General features: G+C 45.5%; 1 protein-coding gene across 4 annotated transcripts in view; it reads left to right on the plus strand.

Annotated features, from left to right (window-relative positions):
* LOC126095104 (uncharacterized) overlaps positions 1-17,679 on the plus strand; it is a 303,184-nt gene that overhangs the window by 152,212 nt on the left and 133,293 nt on the right. The gene's annotated exons all lie outside the window — the stretch shown is intronic.

Consider the following 17,679-nt stretch of genomic DNA (forward strand, 5'->3'; position numbering starts at 1 on the left):
AAACGCTGAATGTGTGTCGAATACAAAGAAAACAGGGGTAAATTAATGAAGTTTACCTCTTTTTTTGGGGTTCTGTTCCTCAAATGGTGAAAATGGGTCCCTTAAACACTGTCAAGTCACATTAATGTTACCACCTGCCAAAAGTCTGAATAACCACCTTTTGCAGCGCGGACAGCTGCGAGACGTGCACGAAGAAAGTAAGTGAGCTTCTGGAAGATACCAACAAGGAAGTGGAACCATGCAAGATCTAGTGCCGTGGCCACATGCGATAGGTTTCTCGGTTGAGAATCCATGCCACGAATAGCTTGATCGAGATGGTGCCACACCTTCTCGGTTGGGTTGAAATGTGGGGAGTGTGGTGGCCAGATGAGTACGGTAAACTGATGCTGGTGCTTTTCGAAAGTGATGTTGGTGCTTTCGAACCACGTACGTACACTGCGAGCTGTGTGACAAGTTGCATTGTCCTGCTGGTAAATGCAATCGTGCCGAGGTAAAACAAACTACATAGAGTTGGACATGGTACCCAAGGATATATACGAAGTTGTGTTGATCCATTGTTCCCTTCCAGAATGACGAGATCACCCAGGGAATACCACGAAAACATTCCCTAGGCGATAACGCTCCTTCCTGGCTGCAGGGTGTTTACTTTCAAATCTTTCACGACGTACACGCCAACCGCCATCTATCCGATAGAGCATAAACATGATTCGTCTGAAAAGGACAGCTGCCAACTCTCGGTGGACGTCCAGTTGCGGTATTAGCATCCAATTCCAGCCTACGTATCCAGTGAAGAGCCTATAGCACGAATGTATGAGCCAGGCACCTGCTGCGGAGGCCCATACGGAGCAACATTCGGTGAACGGTCGTTAAGTTCACCTGAGCCGTCCGTTGCTCAACAGTTGCCTGTCTATTCACCCGTACACCTTACCGCAGCCGTTGTGAACCTCTGTTATCGCTGCGTGGTCTCGGGCGTCTTGTCACGGTCCGCGCAGCTCCCCCCGCCGGAGGTTCGAGTCCTGCCTCGGGCATGGGTGTGTGTGTTGTCCTTAGCGTCAGTTACTTTAAGATAGATTAAGTAGTGCGTAAGCTTAGGGACCGATGACCTCAGCAGTTTGGTCCCATAAGACCTTACAACAAATTTCCTAATTTTTCCTCTGTATCTGTGGCCCACGGTGCGTCACAGTTTTCTCGGCGTCGGTTTTGCTATGCACGAGAGGCTATACTTTAATCACGGCGGCACGTGAATAGTTGACAGACTTAGCCATTTTTGAAACGTTTTCACCCTTGGGTCGAAAGCCAATGATCATGCCATTTTGGACGTCAGATAAATTACTCCGTTGGGCCCATTACAGCAACGACTGCATTGTTTTCCGCGTATCCACAATACGCTTTATATATCCTCCAATGCTAGTGCTGCCACCTGATATCTACAAGTAGTCATTGCACGATCAGGTCGAACGTAGGTGGTCACATCCTTGTGACTGAACCTTCAAAGTGACTTTGTTGTCTGTCTTTCTGTCCGCCTGTTAAGACCGTTTTTTCTCAAGAGCGGATAGAAGTATCACGTTGATATTTATATCTCTTAGTAACTTAATAAGGTGTATGGTCCTTTGGCGGTGTAAAAAATTTAAGCTTCTAAGTCGATGCATCCAGAAAGGCCCGTATAGGACCTGCGACATGCGGTCGTGCATTATCCTGCTGAAATTTAGGGTTTCGCAGGGATCGAATGTAGGGTAGAGCCACCGGTCGTAACACATCTGAAATGTAACGTCCACTGTTCAAAGTGCCGTCAATGCGAACAAGAGGTGACCGAGACGCGTAACCAATGGCAACCCATAGCATCACGCCGGGTGATACGCCAGTAAGGCGATGACGAATACACGCTTCCAATGTGCGTTCACCGCGATGACGCCAAACATGGATGAGACCATCAAGATGCTGTAAACAGAACCTGGATTCATCCGAAAAAATGACGTACTGCCACTCGTGCAACCAGGTTCGTCGTTGAGTACACCATTGCAGGCGCTCCTGTCTGTGATGCAGCGTCAAGGGTAACCGCAGCCATGGTCTCTGAGCTGATAGTCCATGCTGCTGCAAACGTCGTCGAACTGTTCGTGTAGATGGTTGTTGTCTTGCAAACGTTCCCATCTGTTGACTCAGGGATCGAGACGTGGCTGTACGATCCGTTACAGCCATGCGGATAAGATGACTGTCATCTCGACTGCTAGTGATACGAGGCCTTTGGGATCCAGCACGGCGTTCCGCATTACCCTCCTGAAACCACCGATTCCATATTCTGCATGCAGTCATAGGATCTCGACCAACGCGAGCAGCAGTGTCGCGATACGATAAACCGCAATCGTGATAGGCTACAACCCCACCTTTATCAAAGTCAGCCGGCCGGGGTGGCCGAACGGTTCTAGGCGCTTCAGTCTGGAACCGCGCGACCGCTACGGTTGCAGGTTCGAATCCTGTCTCGGGCATGGATGTGTGTGATGTCTTTAGGTTAGTTAGGTTTAAGTAGTTCTACGTTCTAGGGGACTGATGACCTCAGAAGCTAAGCTCCATAGTGCTCAGAGCCATTTGAACCATGGACCCGGAAACGTGATGGTGCGCATTTCTCCTCCTTACACGAAGCATCACAACAACGTTTACCTGGCAACGCCGGTCAACTGGTGTTTGTGTATGAGAAATTGGTTGGAAGCTGTCCACATGTCAGCACGTTGTAGGTGTCGCCACCGGCGCCAACCTTGTGTGAATGCTCTGAATAGCTGCTCATTTGCATATCACAGCATCTTCTTCCTGTCGGTTACATTTCGAGTCTCTAGCACGTCATCTTCGTGGTGCAGCAATTTTAATGGCCAGTAGTGTAGTTTACATGGAACCCTCAGAGCACGAGTCCTACTAGCAATTGTCTTGTTTGTAAATCATTATGTTTCTAAAACATTTTATTTTGCTACAGATAAGTTTATGACTATGCTTTGGACAATAATTCTTTGTATCAGAGTGCCATATGTGTGCCAAGCGACTGACAACAGAAATTAAAAACGCATATCTAGACGAAATAGTACTAAATAAACTTAAAGCCGAGTCACTAAAAAAAAAAAGCTAGTAACAATGAACAGGAGGAGGAAAGTGAATTAATGGAAGTCCGTAGCCCAATCCAACAGGTTCTGTATGCATACGCTTCTCGTGAGTCAAAAAGGTGGTCACTAAACGATACATGTGCTGGACACATTTTACCAGACCCTACAAGATATATGGCGCCATTCGAAGAAGAATGAACCTCTACATGCCATTCCAGGATCTCCGTAAATTAAGGCTTTCCCTGGGCGGGAAATGCGATATCTCTTTGTTACGAAGCCACAGTACATCTTCGTACCAATGACGAACGCTTCCTGGTGCGTAAAAAGGAATAGTGTGCCCCTTCGGAGCTGAATTACACGCCACGTCCTGCGACTAACACGCATTTCCTGACAGGGGGCGTCATAATTTGCCTAAACGACGACACAGGGCTGTATTCATACGTCACGAGTTAACTGCCCCGGCGAGACAGTTCAATCGAAAGTGCGTTACGCGGGTAATAGGCCGGAAAGTGGATACAGCGTGACGTTACTAATAACGATTTTCTTTCGGACAATGACCGCCCCTTATGCATGAGCGGGGGCGGCGTGTTTGTTTTGTATGCTATTTCACTCACTCGCAGCAGCGTGTTTTACGTTTATGGGCGCGCGCTGTCGTGCGGCTGCTGTTTAAAATAATTGACGGCCGCCTACGAGAACAAAGGCCGCGACACGCAAGCAGTCGCCCGTTATTGTCTGTTCTCTGTGCGCGCAGTGCTTTGTTTACGCGTTCTCTTGTCTGCGCGACCCTGTCTTACGCGACGTTCACACGCCTGAACAGTAGGACACGTGACCTCCCGAAAAACAGGTTCGTTCCAATTAACCCTGTGTCGACTCGAGCGTGCATTGTCCTTTGCCGATCGGGATACTATAGCAGTGATCGCCAAGTCTCGAGAGAACAGAAGAGGACGATCCGAGGGTATTATGTTTTCACCGAGATTTCTCCTGGTCGTTGAAGGATTTGCCGTTGGTACCGGATGATTATAATTAAAGCACAGCTACTTATAGACGTCCAGTGTGGACTGCAAGTATCGTACGACAGTGGAACTTGGTAGATACGCTAATGCGTTGATGGAGAACCGATTTATGCTGAAAAAAATTAGTTCCGATTTTTGCCACCAGGTAGTCTGGCGCTGTGACTGCAGGAGCGACGTATTGAAATGTTTCCATATGTAATGGATTGGGGATCGGATGTGGGCAGAAAAAGGTCAAATAAGTGATTTTATTATTAACTGATGCTTTCATAATTTATTCAGTATGAGCGCTGGAGACGTCGACGAGATGCTGTACAGCGCCAGATTTGCGCCTGGTGGCCAAAATTGTAACCAATTTTATTCCAGTGGAAATCGGTTATGCAGTAACGCGTTAGCATATCTACCAAGTTCCGCTGCCATACGATAATTGCAGCCGACACTGGACCTTTGTGAGTAGCTGCACTTTAATTACAACCACGCAGTATGACGTCAGCGATGTCTAGGAAACGCCCGACTACTGTTTAATTTACAAATAATCTACACGGACGCTTATTCAGTGTACCCTATGCCCCAGGTTACCTGGTCAACTGTGTTAGTCTGTGTTTTCTGTAGGAGGGTAAGGAGTATCAGTTTGGTGAGAGTCGGTTCACGAAAGGCATATGGACGTGGTCGTAAACGGTACGTCCTCTTAGTCACTCGGTGCCTTAAGCCGTTGTCACACGGGCTATGGCTTTCAACATTCAACGTGCTGACTTGACGTCCATCGCGCTGATGAAGGCGCAGAAAGAACCCGGCTTGTGCATCAACGTGGTAAACGGGGCAGTAGTACGCTCGCAAATCACTCAGTTTATTTACGAAACAGACAGGCATAAAATTCCCAAGTTAGCCCTATTAAAACGGGCATTTCCTCCCTTGTCAATATGCCAGTCGTGTTGTTCTGTCTGTAGTATACACAATCAAAACTTCAATATCCATGAACATATTGCAAGGCAAATAGGAAAGCTTCACGTCCAGTCAGTAAGCACATCAGCTTGCAAATGTTCCATTACAGATAGTACGATACAAATTTGTAGTTGTCTTCCACGTAAAACAGAATTATTTTACTATTCTCACTTTTTAGGAAAACGCTATGGCCATTCTGACTTGATCACTTTTTGTTCAGTAGCGGAGTCTTCAGAACATGTGAAATACAAGACTTGAAACAAGAAAATGGCAAATATGTTATGGCAAGTAGTTCAAGCTATCTTACAGATAAAGTCAATCGAACAGACAATCTGGAGAGAGAAACAGAGAGAGGGGGGGGGGGGGGGAGAAGTGAGAGAGAGAGTGGTAGAGTGAACATATATCTATTAAATCAGTGAGAAAGTCCTAGGTCCTCGTAGAACACCTCAAAGTGAATTTAAAAAAAATTGGATGTAGCGAGAAGCGAACCATCTGCACACAGCACTCACTGCTTCGTGACTCCACATCTCTATTTTGGTTTTTCGTTTTCGTATATCTTTTTTCTTTCGATCTGTTTCCCCGTCGCTTTCTCGTTAGTGGTTATATGTAGATGTCATTTGACGTGTGATGAGAACTTCACTCACATTTTTTGTTACAGATGGTGACAAGCTCCTTGCGAAATACGCTGAGCTACTGCACTGGCTGTCCATTTGTCATCTTTCACTGTACTTCAGGCACATACAACTAAGTCTTGTATGTTGCCATCTCCTGAACGCTTTAACCGCTGATACGTCATCAACTGCCATTTAATTGCCATAAACCGTACCATGAACAACACGTTTTTGATCCATCTTTAATGTGCCAAAACCTTGAAATAGCATACTTTCGTAATAGGAATGTTATAATTTGAAAATGCTTTAACCTCCAATATGAAGATTCCCATCGTTTTTCTACGACAAATCGTACGCATAAAGACGCGTTTTCGAGAGGTCCTCAATGTTCTAGTGATTTGAAAGAACGTGTATTTCTAAGACGTAATTTATAGTATAAAACCCACCAAATATGGGCTTCAGCTGAAATCCAATATGACGCTTCCCAACTCTGTAGTATATGCTGAAACAGAGATACGTGACGTAGGTGGCGTTCTTCCATCTGATTGGTCTACGTTCAAATGCGCGTTCAGAATATGTGCCTTGCTTGATACCGCTCTGCACGTTGGGAAAGACTTCATAGCGTACTTTTCCCACGCTGTGACGTCAGAAATTCAGTACGCTCAACGTTAACGTTCGAATGCCCGATTCGTGTGGCGACAGCGTTAGACCAACCTCAGTCCCAAATAATTATCCTGTAGTCGGCATTGTACCTTCATTCATAAGATGCAGAGTGGCGGGAGAAGCGGAACGGAAGAAGCACGTTGAACCCAAAACGATTCTTGTACAATTATACACCTGCAGCACGTCGCGTAACTCTAGGAAAAGGTTTTTTTGCAACAAATGTTACCATTAGACGTCAAGAAAGTTATTAGACATGCTCTAAATTAATAAATTAAGAAACTGAGTGCATGGACAGGGGCTACAGCACACAGAGGAAAAGGTTGTCATTTAAAACTTCGTATTCTAGAACCAGAAACTTTCATACGTGACTTTTCATGCTTTCCCGAAGGATCTGTTGCAAATACGATTCTCGGGTTTGCCGCCGCATCGTATTGTGTAACTCGCACAATATTTCCTCGATGCAACTGCCCGACATCACCAAATGGTGGTAGCTGCTGCTGTTACTGCTGTAAGGCGCGACCGATGATAATCGCGCTGCGGCCTCGGAACTTATCATGCCGGGAGCAGGCAATACGCGTGCGCGGGAAGACGCTCGTAGTTGGAGGAAAGCGGCGCTCCTGGTACCTTCTGCCGGGAGCCGCGGAAAGGCCATCCGCGCTTGCGCTGTAGGCAATAACTGTGCTGGCCGGACGCTCCTGCGGTTAAAGGCTGAACTAAATCTCAGTTGCGCGTTGCGTCACTCGATGAATCGAAAGCTCCTGTTTCCCCTGTTTTTGATTTAATGGCAGCCAGTGCTGGATTCCAGGCGGCGCTTAGTTCAAAACCTGCTTCCCTGTTGATAAGATTGTCCGCCGTGCAGATTTGTATGGCCTCTTTAACAACACAGTCCCAGAAAGATGACGCTGGGGATAAAATTCCCGTCTGTTCGTAAAGCATACGATGTCCCGTGTCCAGGCAATGCTCCGCTACCGCTGATTTATCAGGTTGAATCCGGGCGTGTATGACGATGGTGTTCGACGCAACGTTCTTGCACGGTTCGGTATGTCTGTCCAATATAAGATTTTCCTCATTGGCATGGGATTTTCTACATGCCACGTTTCCTAAGCCCAAGGTCGTCTTTGGCGGAGCACAATAAATTCCTCAAATTTGCTAGTGGCAGAAAAACACACTTGACGTGCTTTTTGAGGATTCTTTTTATTCTCAAAGACATACCGCCAAATTAGGGCAAGAACGCTTTTGCAGTGAGTGATTCCGCATCTTCGTTTACATCCCTACGTCGAGTTTGCTTGGAACGGAATGCATGGCGTATCTGCCTATCGGAATAGCCATTCTGTTGGAATACCGTTCTCAGGTGTTGTAGCCCACCAGGTAGACTGTCGGCATCTGAGACTACATGTGCTCTATGCACCAAAGAAGATGCGCAGGATGATGGCAACTTAAGGCCTGCAAATATAGCTACGTATGAGTTGATTTGCGATTGACGCTGTGTCCCATTGTACCATCAGCTTTTCTTCTGACTAAGATGTCCAGGAATGGTAAGATGCCATCCTTTGAAACTTCCATAGTGAACTTGAAACGTCCCCTTAGAAGAATTGTATACACGACTGTGCTTAAACTGGCACACAATATTTTTAGCGCAACGCAATCTGACTATCAAAGATCCCTGCAAAAGAATGGCCCTGAGTAACATTAAACTATACCTTTCACAAATAACTTACCTCACAAAAATCTTCATTACTCGAACTACTGCAATACAGCGAGCGCCACTACTGCCAGCTACATAAAAGATTCAAACTACGGAAGTCACTAACTACTGATAGGGGTAGTTAGCAAATGAAAGATTTTAATAGAGAACAAACACTGTATTTACCTTAATAATCATAATATATATAGCAGTTCAATTTCAAAACTTCCGCCATCTCTCTCCCCACATCCACCACTGCTGGCGGCTCACCTCCAACTGCGCAACGCTACGCGCTGTTCACATCCAGCTGCCGCCGCCCAACACTACAATGGCAGACAACAATGCAAACTAGCACACAGGCTGCACACAGCACAGCCAGTGATTTTCATACAGAGCGCTACGTAACGTTGCCAATAAGAAAACATAAACAGCCTACTTACAAACTGTATATTGGGCTGCAGCGAGTTCAGATGCCGGAGAAACACAGGTAATGTCTCTATTCCGTGGGGCCATACCACAAAAGTATCGTCTGCATACCGCCAGAAACAAGACGGTTTGCGACTTGCCGACTGTAGTGTTTTTCCCCAAAGTCTTCCATAAAACAGTTGGCCATCATGGGAGACAGAGGACGCCCATGGCGACACCGTCCGCTTCTTCAAAATACTGGTTATTGAATAAGAAATAAGTTGAGATAAGCGCGTGTTTAAATAATGCCACAATGTATCTCTCAAACTGGCTGCTGATAAGCTCTAACGAGTCCTGCACAGGTACTTTCGTAAACAAAGATGTAACGTCAAAACTAACCAAAATATCCGACGTTTGTAGCTTAAGTGTCTTCAGGCGTCCTACGACGTCCTCTGAATTCCGGATATGGTGATCACACTTGCCTATGAGAGGTGTCAACAGCGTAGTAAAATGTTTGGCCAGAAAATAAGTAGGAGCTCCAATGTTGCTCACTATTGGGCGAACAGGTGTCCCATCCTTGTGAATCTTCGGTAGGCCGTACAGTCTTGGGGGAACTGCAGCCTGTTGACGTAGGCTTTTGGTCACTTTGGAAGGAATAAAACTCTTCTTGAGAAGATCTAATGTTTTTATCTGGATTTTGCCAGTGGGATCCTCTCTCAGCCTGCGGTAGGCAGGATCGTCGAGCAGAGCCTGCACCTTGCTGTTGTATTCAACTCGTGAGTGAAGGACGGTGGCGTTCCCCTTTCACATTACCCCTTTCACATTACCAAGAACAGCCTTCACAAATTTACGGTTGCAACCAGATTGGTACTTAAAGGGAACCTGGCATTGTATGAGGTTCCTATATTGTGAGAGATGGCAGTTTTGTTTGTCATATTTGCCACACAAACTCCAGATTACATGTACAGAGGAGAGTCTTTGGATTACAAAGTTTATACTGCCGAGTAATCAGAACGCGCTGGAGTGAACTTTCTTGTGGACCGTTGGTAGAATCGCATGTGTTGACTTGAAACGTGCTCGTATGGAGGCCTGATTTGGGAATACAGTTGATGAAACTTAAAACGTATCAAATGAGGTAATATCTGCGTATGCATTCACGTGCAGTGGCATTGCAGGAAACGGAAATTCGCGTTTAGGGAGCATTTTCAGATTCATTTCTTTTCTTCAGTATTCAACTTGTGTTTTGTCTATTAGAACGTTGTTGGTTTAAAACTTGGTAACTGTTATGTCTTCCTTTGCATGCTGTGTGGTTTTTTAGTGGATAGTGGAGCGAGGAACATATTCTGTTCATGAACACGAATTCAGATATTTATTTATTCTGTATCTAATATAAAATATTGAAAATAATACATAGTTTTGTTGCTGAAGCTCCAGCGTCAGTTGCTAACAGTATTTTTGAATGAAGAAATTTATCTTATACAGATAAAAAAGATTTATAAATCTGTCACTCTTACATGCAATATCTATTCAGAGGATGAAGCCGTGGCCGCTATGAAAGTGTGAAAATGTCATTCAACTAGCAAACACACAAAGTGAGGTCAGTGCATGAATGCTAGAATTTAAATACACCCGCCGCTGGAGTTCCGGAGAGGGGGTGGTTGCATCTCATTGGCAGCGGCGTAATAGTTCGTGGCAGTGCTCTTTAGCCGTTGTAGGAAAAGCGGCGGCGTAACTGGTGGCACTCGTAAACCGACTGATACGCAATAATATGCATAAACTCAGGAAAGGATCATACCACTCTTTACCTATTCCTTTTAAAGCTCTGAATGTAAGAGGAAGTTTTATCTAAAGTGCTCATTTTATGAGCTTTCTTTTATTTATCCAAAACTACTGCTATCGTTAATAACAATGATTAGCAATGTACACATTCTCTACTTCCGCTAGTTAATACAAAAATAAATCACAGTAGTTTCCAAGTTATCAGCTACAGAGCCTTCTTCACATCCCACTTGTCAGTTCGAACGATTTTCGAACTAAAATTATCTGGGCTCGCACTGCAGCTCGCGTGACCTGATTACTAACACATGATTTGCTGGCGCTTAGTTTGTTCGCATCGCACTTTACGAGATTTATTTAAGTAATATCAAAAGTAACATCATTTCTTCCAGCTCATTTTGTTGCATATGAGTACGATTGTTTTGTGTAATAGAGCTACGTTTCTGTTGATGCACAGGTAAGCCATATCATTATTAGGGGCAGATTCAGACATTGCCTAGTGCTTATACGGAACAATGAGGTTTATTCTTCTTGCACAGATTCAGATTATCTCATGCTACTTTACACGTTTATTACTGTTGTTAGGCGAAACGTACTCAGAGCAATGTATTAGGAAATACTCTGTTGCTCTATACTCATAGCAATGGATATTTTATATTCAGCGATTTGTTCAGTCATGGCCCAAGAATCTTACGTAGTTAAGTATGTAAGCGTTGGTTTCGTTGAAATACATACTGATGTCGTACAATTAAGATTTGTATAAATGTTTGGAATTAGAAGCCCAAAGATAAAGAATACGCATAAAATTTGTTTAGTTATGCAGCAATCACATCTACATGGTCATACCTGTAGCTTTCACAGATACTGCATATGGCGTACACTACACACATAGGAACTCCAAAATCAGAAGTTTCACATAGTTGAAACTAATGGCAACACACAGCCACCAAGAAGCATGAAGTTACACCAGACAGTCAGTTACAAAGATTGAAAAGTTACACCACCAAAAGGACAACTGTTAGTAAATTACTTAACAAGAAGTGGTTACTGCTGTATTGGTGTTAAACCATATGTGAGAGGATGAGAAACCCCTACCACAGAAATGTGGCATCACGCGCGACGTTCCACACTGTACCGGAAAAATTGTATCATTGTGCAGCACATAGTTCAGGAGATATGACATGATTAACATTAAGCTGCGTGAGCACGAAACTGCAGGGAGAAATTCGCTAAAGATGCAGGTGTAATATATGCACAAATACGTGTGAAATACGTTAAATATATTTGATATGCATTTGAACTGTGCGTACGCAGGCAAAGCCACGGGTAAAAAGCTCGTCCTAAACCCCTGGAGTCCGCCCCGACAGCTGAGTGTTCAGCACGGCGATCTGTCACGCCAAGTGGCCCGGGTTCGATTCCTGGCTGGGTCGGAGATTTTCTCCACTCAGGGACTGGGTGTTGTGTTGTCCTCATTATCATTTCATCACCACCAGTGGAAGAGAACGGGAAACCACCACTGGAATCACTTCCCTAAACGCTCATGAGGTGGACCTCTCCGACGAGGGTTCCCCCATGACAAGACCTGCCGTAAAGCAGAACACAAAGTTTTTTTTAAACCGCTGGAACGATTTCAGCCAAATTTAGAACACATATTAGATGCGTTTTGGGACGAAATACTGTAGGATAAGAATTACGAGGGCACTATGGTGTCAGTGTGATAACATTGAGAGAGAAGGGGGGAGGAGGAGGTAGGCGGAGAGAGAGAGAGAGAGAGAGCGGCAGATGCTCAGAGAGAAGAGAGAGGAGGAAGTGGTTAGAGAAAGGAAAGAGGAAGAGATGAACAGAGGAAGGGAAGAGGAGAAGACGGACAGAAATGAGGGGAAAGAGGGAGATGGAGAGAGCAAAATAAGAGAAGGAGGTGGACAGGGGGAGAGGAAGAACGAGATGGAGAGATGAAAGGAGGAGGAGGAGATGGAGATGGAGAGGGAGGAGAAGGAGATGGACAATGAAAGAAACCAGGAGGAGACAGACAGAGAGGGCGCGAAGGTGAGATTGAGAGAGAAAGAAGGAGGCACGGAGGAGATGGACTAATAGAAGATTGGATTAAATACGAGTGCATACCCGGGCACCACCGTGTGCTCAGCTAGTAGGAGCATACGAGTAACCTGAAACAAGACTAACAAACAGTTTATTTGCCTAGCAGGGAACCTGTTACTATTGTAGTTTCGTTACCGTATCTTTCAAGTTCTGAAGGTGGCAGGGGTAAAATACAGGGAGCGAAAGGCTATTTACAATTTGTACAGAAACCAGACGGCAGTTATAAGAGTCGAGGGGCATGAAAGGGAAGCAGTGGTTGGGAAGGGAGTAAGACAGGGTTGTAGCCTCTCCCCGATGTTATTCAATCTGTACATTGAGCAAGCAGTGAAGGAAACAAAAGAAAAATTCGGAGTAGGTATTAAAATCCATGGAGACTTTGAGGTTCGCCGATGACATTGTAATTCTGTCAGAGACAGCAAAGGACTTGCAAGAGCAGTTGAACGGAATGGACAGTGTCTTGAAAGGAGGGTACAAGATGAACATAAACAAAAGCAAAACGAGGATAATGGAATTTAGTCGAATTAACTCGGGTGATGCTGAGGGAATTAGATTAGGAAATGAGACGCTTAAAGTAGTAAAGGAGTTTTGCTATTTGGGGAGCAAAATAACTGATGATGGTCTAAGTAGAGAGGATATAAAATGTAGACTGGCAATGGCAAGAAAAGCGTTTCTGAAGAAGAGAAATTTGTTAACATCGAGTATAGATTTAAGCGTCAGTAAGTCGTTTCAGAAAGTATTTGTATGGAGTGTAGCCATGTATGGAAGTGAAACGTGGACGATAAATAGTTCGGACAAGAAGAGAATAGAAGCTTTCGAAATGTGGTGCTACAGAAGAATACTGAAGATTAGATGGGTAGATCACATAACTAATGAGGAGGTGTTGAATAGAATTGGGGAGAAGAGGAGTTTGTGGCACAACTTGACAAGATGAAGGGACCGGTTGGAAGGGCATGTTCTGAGGCATTAAGGGATCACAAATTTAGCACTGGAGGGCAGCGTGGAGGGTAAAAATCGTAGAGGGATTCGAAGAGATGAATACGCTAAGTATATTCAGAAGGATGTAGGCTGCAGTAAGTACTGGGAGATGAAGAAGCTTGCACAGGATAGAGTAGCTTGGAGAGCTGCATCAAACCAGTCTCAGGACTGAAGGCCACAACAACATGGCGGTAAGAGTATGTGTACAGGATTTTTGAGAGGCCTACGAGCGAGATGCCTGCCTGCGCCCTTGCAGGATGTCGTGACGGAAGAGCCTGGAGCGCAGAGTGCCCATTAGCCGGTGAAGCATTAAGCAGTCGCAGCAGAGAATGCGCCGGATGGCCGGTCACGCTACAGTATCCGGCTGGTGTTCTATATAGGGCCGCGAGTAGCCGCACAAGGCGCGGCGGACGTCCGGCGGCTCGCCGGCACTCGTGCGCTCGTTGCGAAACACCCTGCCGCCGAGGACAGCTGCCCTGCTATCTGGCCGCCGCTGCAGAGGGACTCCGGCTGTCGCGTCCCAGTCCTGCCGCCGGCACAGTCGCTACCGGTGCGGCCATGCACGGCCGGCTTAAAGTGATTCTTTATCACCGGTGTTGCTTCTCCCTCCCAACGGTCCGTTTCCTACCTAGGCGTAGGAGTCTGGCCTCCGAGTATAAAACTACGGTGGTACATGGAAACAGCGCCCAGTGAAATTCGCGTCCATACATAGCTCTGCGAAATTTGCGTCCAGTAACCCTGGAAACCACCTGCTTACTAAGTCACTGCTCAACTACACCCCTACAGTCCTCGTTCACCGGAAAAGCTCCGTGTATCCGCAGTGAGGTACTGTGCCGCCCTCTCTGAACCGGTCGGCGCCGCTATCCAAATGACCAGCGCCGTAAAAACCCTGTTGGAGGAAGAAGAGCGCAACCAGTGGTCGACATGTCTACGACGTGTCCTTATACACACGCTCCAGCCACGTTAATGTGACCACCGCCTACGTTCGACATCAACGAGCACAACTGTTTACACACGTTTGGTGGCAGCACTAACAGTGCAGGTTATACACTACTATTTGTGGAAATTGCAACACCAAGAAGGAAACGCATGAATTCAATTAATTTAATGCCACAGGTTAGGCACATGACAAGTAACAAATGATTACGGTTTCAAATCTGTACATGTTCTTTGAGGCCTATGTCGTGTGGCCACCATGCACTGGAATTAAAGCTGCTATACGCCGTGGCATTGAATAAATAGGGTTCTGAATACGTTCCTGGGGCATATCCCTCCACGCAGTTCGTATCCGAGCCCAAAAATCCGTGACACCAGTTACTGGAGGACCGTGACGCACCAGGTGCCGACCAACCATATCCCAGACATGTTCAATGGGCGACATGTTTGGCGAACGAAGGAGGCTTGTACGTTCCTCGCAATATGTGGCCGGGCATTGTCCTGTTGAAATGTGGCCTGTGGAGATGCCTGAAGCAGAGATAGTATCTCAGGTTCCACAACCTCCATTAGGTACCGGTTGCACTTCAAAATGCCCGCAATACGTACGAGGCGAGATCGGTTGTTGTAACCAATGGCGGCCCAAACCATCACACCTGGTGTTTGTCTGATATGCCGCTCCACAATGCAGCCCTCCGGGTTGCGCTCACGACGCTCGACATGTATGCGGCCATCACTGTAGGACACGTTGAAGCGGGACTCATCCGAAAAGATTACATGTTGCCACTCAGCACCCCAGTGACGGTGTTCACGTGACCGTTGCAGTCGGAGGAGCTTGTGGTTTCTGAACAACGGAAGCCGACGTAACCAGTCCAACCTGCATCAGACGACGACTAACCGTTGATGCGGACACATTCACACCTGTTGCTGTGCTCCAGCGACGAGCCAACACTGTGGATTTCGCACTACGGTCCGTAATGGCCATGCGAACAAGATGACGGTCATCCTGTGCTGTGCTCATGTTCCGTGGTCCAGTTCCCGCTCGTCGCTGCGAACGACCTTCCTCTATCCAATGCTTCCACACACGCATCACTGTCGTCGCAGCATGCCCTGTGCGAACCTAACTGTCACCGTATGACAACCCCGTATCCCGGATACCGATCATTCTACCCCGTTAGAAATCGCTCACATGCCGATATAGCTCCCTTTGACGTCGACGAGGCATACTGGCACTCACTGTATTGTCTCTACCTTGTGTGAGAGCTCTGCACCAACTACCCTAGGCGCAACACCGACCCTGTCGGACCTGAGAGGGCTCTGCTCGGCCTACGTGTATCCCGCCTCGCTGCAAAACGTATCACGTATTGCTTGCACACTCGTCGCCACTTCCACCAAGTGTGGCGCTATTAGGGTAATTCCTTCTCGGTGTTGCACTTTTCACAAACGGCAGCGTATAAAGCATATGGGGGGGGGGGGGGACGTAGCAAACAGTGCAGTCGTTTTCGTACTGTGCAAACAGAGTAATTTATTAGACGTCCAAAATGGCATGACCATTGCCTTTCGGGCCGAGGTTGGGAGCATTTCCGAAACAGTCAAGTTTGTAAACTGTCGTCTTGTCGCTACTGTTATTGTATACCGTGCTTGACAAAATGGTGCCATCCAGAAGCGGCTCCGAGTCAATGTGATTCACCAAGGGCCATAGATGACAGCGATCAACGACGATTGCAGAGATGAACACAGGCGAATAGAAGTGCAAGTGCTGATCAGCTCACCAGCCAGATGAACCAAGGGACTACCAGCGGTGTCTCCTCAACTACCGGTCAGCGAACGTTGCTGCTTGTGAGCTCCTGCAGCAGGCGCCTGGCTCACGCACCCATGTTGACAGCTGTTCATCGGCGACGAAAACTGGAATTTTTTACGCCGGTACCACAAATGGACATCCACTTGTAACACCACAGCTCTTATGCTGTATGAATTTATTTTGCTTTTGCTTTATTTAATGTTACATTGTTGATCTTCTGTAAATGTGTTTGAATCGATAACATAAAATTGTGTACTCTTTTCTTTGTCAAACCTTTGATGTCGTGATTTGATTCTATGCAAAGTAGTGTATCTGTAATTTAAAATTCTTTGTCCCATTTGGAGGGAACAAAACTTACTGTATATAATTGTAATTTTGTGTGAATAATTTTTTGTAAAAGTGTTAATATGTGAAAATGTTCGGTTTTATTTAATGTATTTGTTTGCTGTTATATAAACTGTTGACCTTCACTTAGGGTTCTTAGTTAATTTGTATGTAAAAGGTGTAGTGGTTCCCCTCGGGAACGGAACTGTGTAGCGCGCGCAAATTGTGGTTGGCCTAGGTAGAAAAGGTGGAACTGTTAGTCAGTCGGGGACAAGCTACGAGTCGGAGACGAGCTACGAGTCGGAGACGAGCTACGAGTCCGTGCACTGCCATGTAAAAGATGCATATTGTGCTGATTCCGAGAGAGGCTTTTCCTGCTTCTTTCCAAGGCCTCGGATGGATGGATAAATAGCTGGAACTATTCTGGAGTTTGTATCTATCATCGCCACCAAGAAATGACGGAGTCCAGCAATTCTACCTACAATTCCACCTACCAACATGCAGTTGCCACCACATTGCGCAATCATTGCAACGTAATGCTATAATGATGTACAGTGAAGGATCAGCTTAATGGACGTGCTAATGCGCTGAAATATAAGGTAATTTATATCTGAATTTATGTACCTACCTTGATTTTTCTCCTCATCATAACACCTCTCAGGTTCCTCTCCGTTTGAGCTAAAGTGATATCCGAGTGTCCTTACTAAAAGAAATTAAAGCCTAGAGTTTTGCTAATTAATGCCTCTTGAACTTAGTAAAAAGAAGGTTAAAGTTAATGTGGCAATAGAGTGAGTTAAAGTAAATGTTATTTGCTCAAAATAATTTTCCTATTAAAACTGCTATTTAAAGTGCTGTTGCTAACTTCAATATTAAAAGTTCTTAAGACTGAGGCTTATAAGGCAAATGATCACATTATTGTCTGTAGTAAATTCTAAAAGGTGAGTCAGTTTCTTGCAATTTGGTCAGTATTGTGTTTCGCTGTAGTAAAAGTGAGAAAGCTGCAGTTGTGAAACATTATATATTCATGTTTGCTAAGTGTTTGTGTATCTTGTGTATTAGAAGTGCATGTTAATAGTAATGTTATAAAGACCATTCACTTTAAATAAGCCTGAAAGTAATAGGGTGTTTCGGTATCTCTTATAATTTAGCAAATAGTTAGTGCTGCTCCAGTTGTTAGCTTCAATCTTAAAACATATGTGTGTCAGAGTTCATTGCACTCGCGTGTGGCTAAGTCTAGGTTGTGTTTGTCCACTATAGTTACTTATACCTACTTTCATAAACGAGAACGTTCATCTTTCTCTTGCCTAATTAGGCTGGCGACCGTTTCCCTTATTCTATAAACGGTATAGCTAGGCAAAATTTTGTTTGTCAC

The sequence above is a fragment of the Schistocerca cancellata genome, chromosome 8 (genome assembly GCF_023864275.1).
Source record: "Schistocerca cancellata isolate TAMUIC-IGC-003103 chromosome 8, iqSchCanc2.1, whole genome shotgun sequence".
Lineage (NCBI taxonomy): Eukaryota > Metazoa > Arthropoda > Insecta > Orthoptera > Acrididae > Schistocerca > Schistocerca cancellata.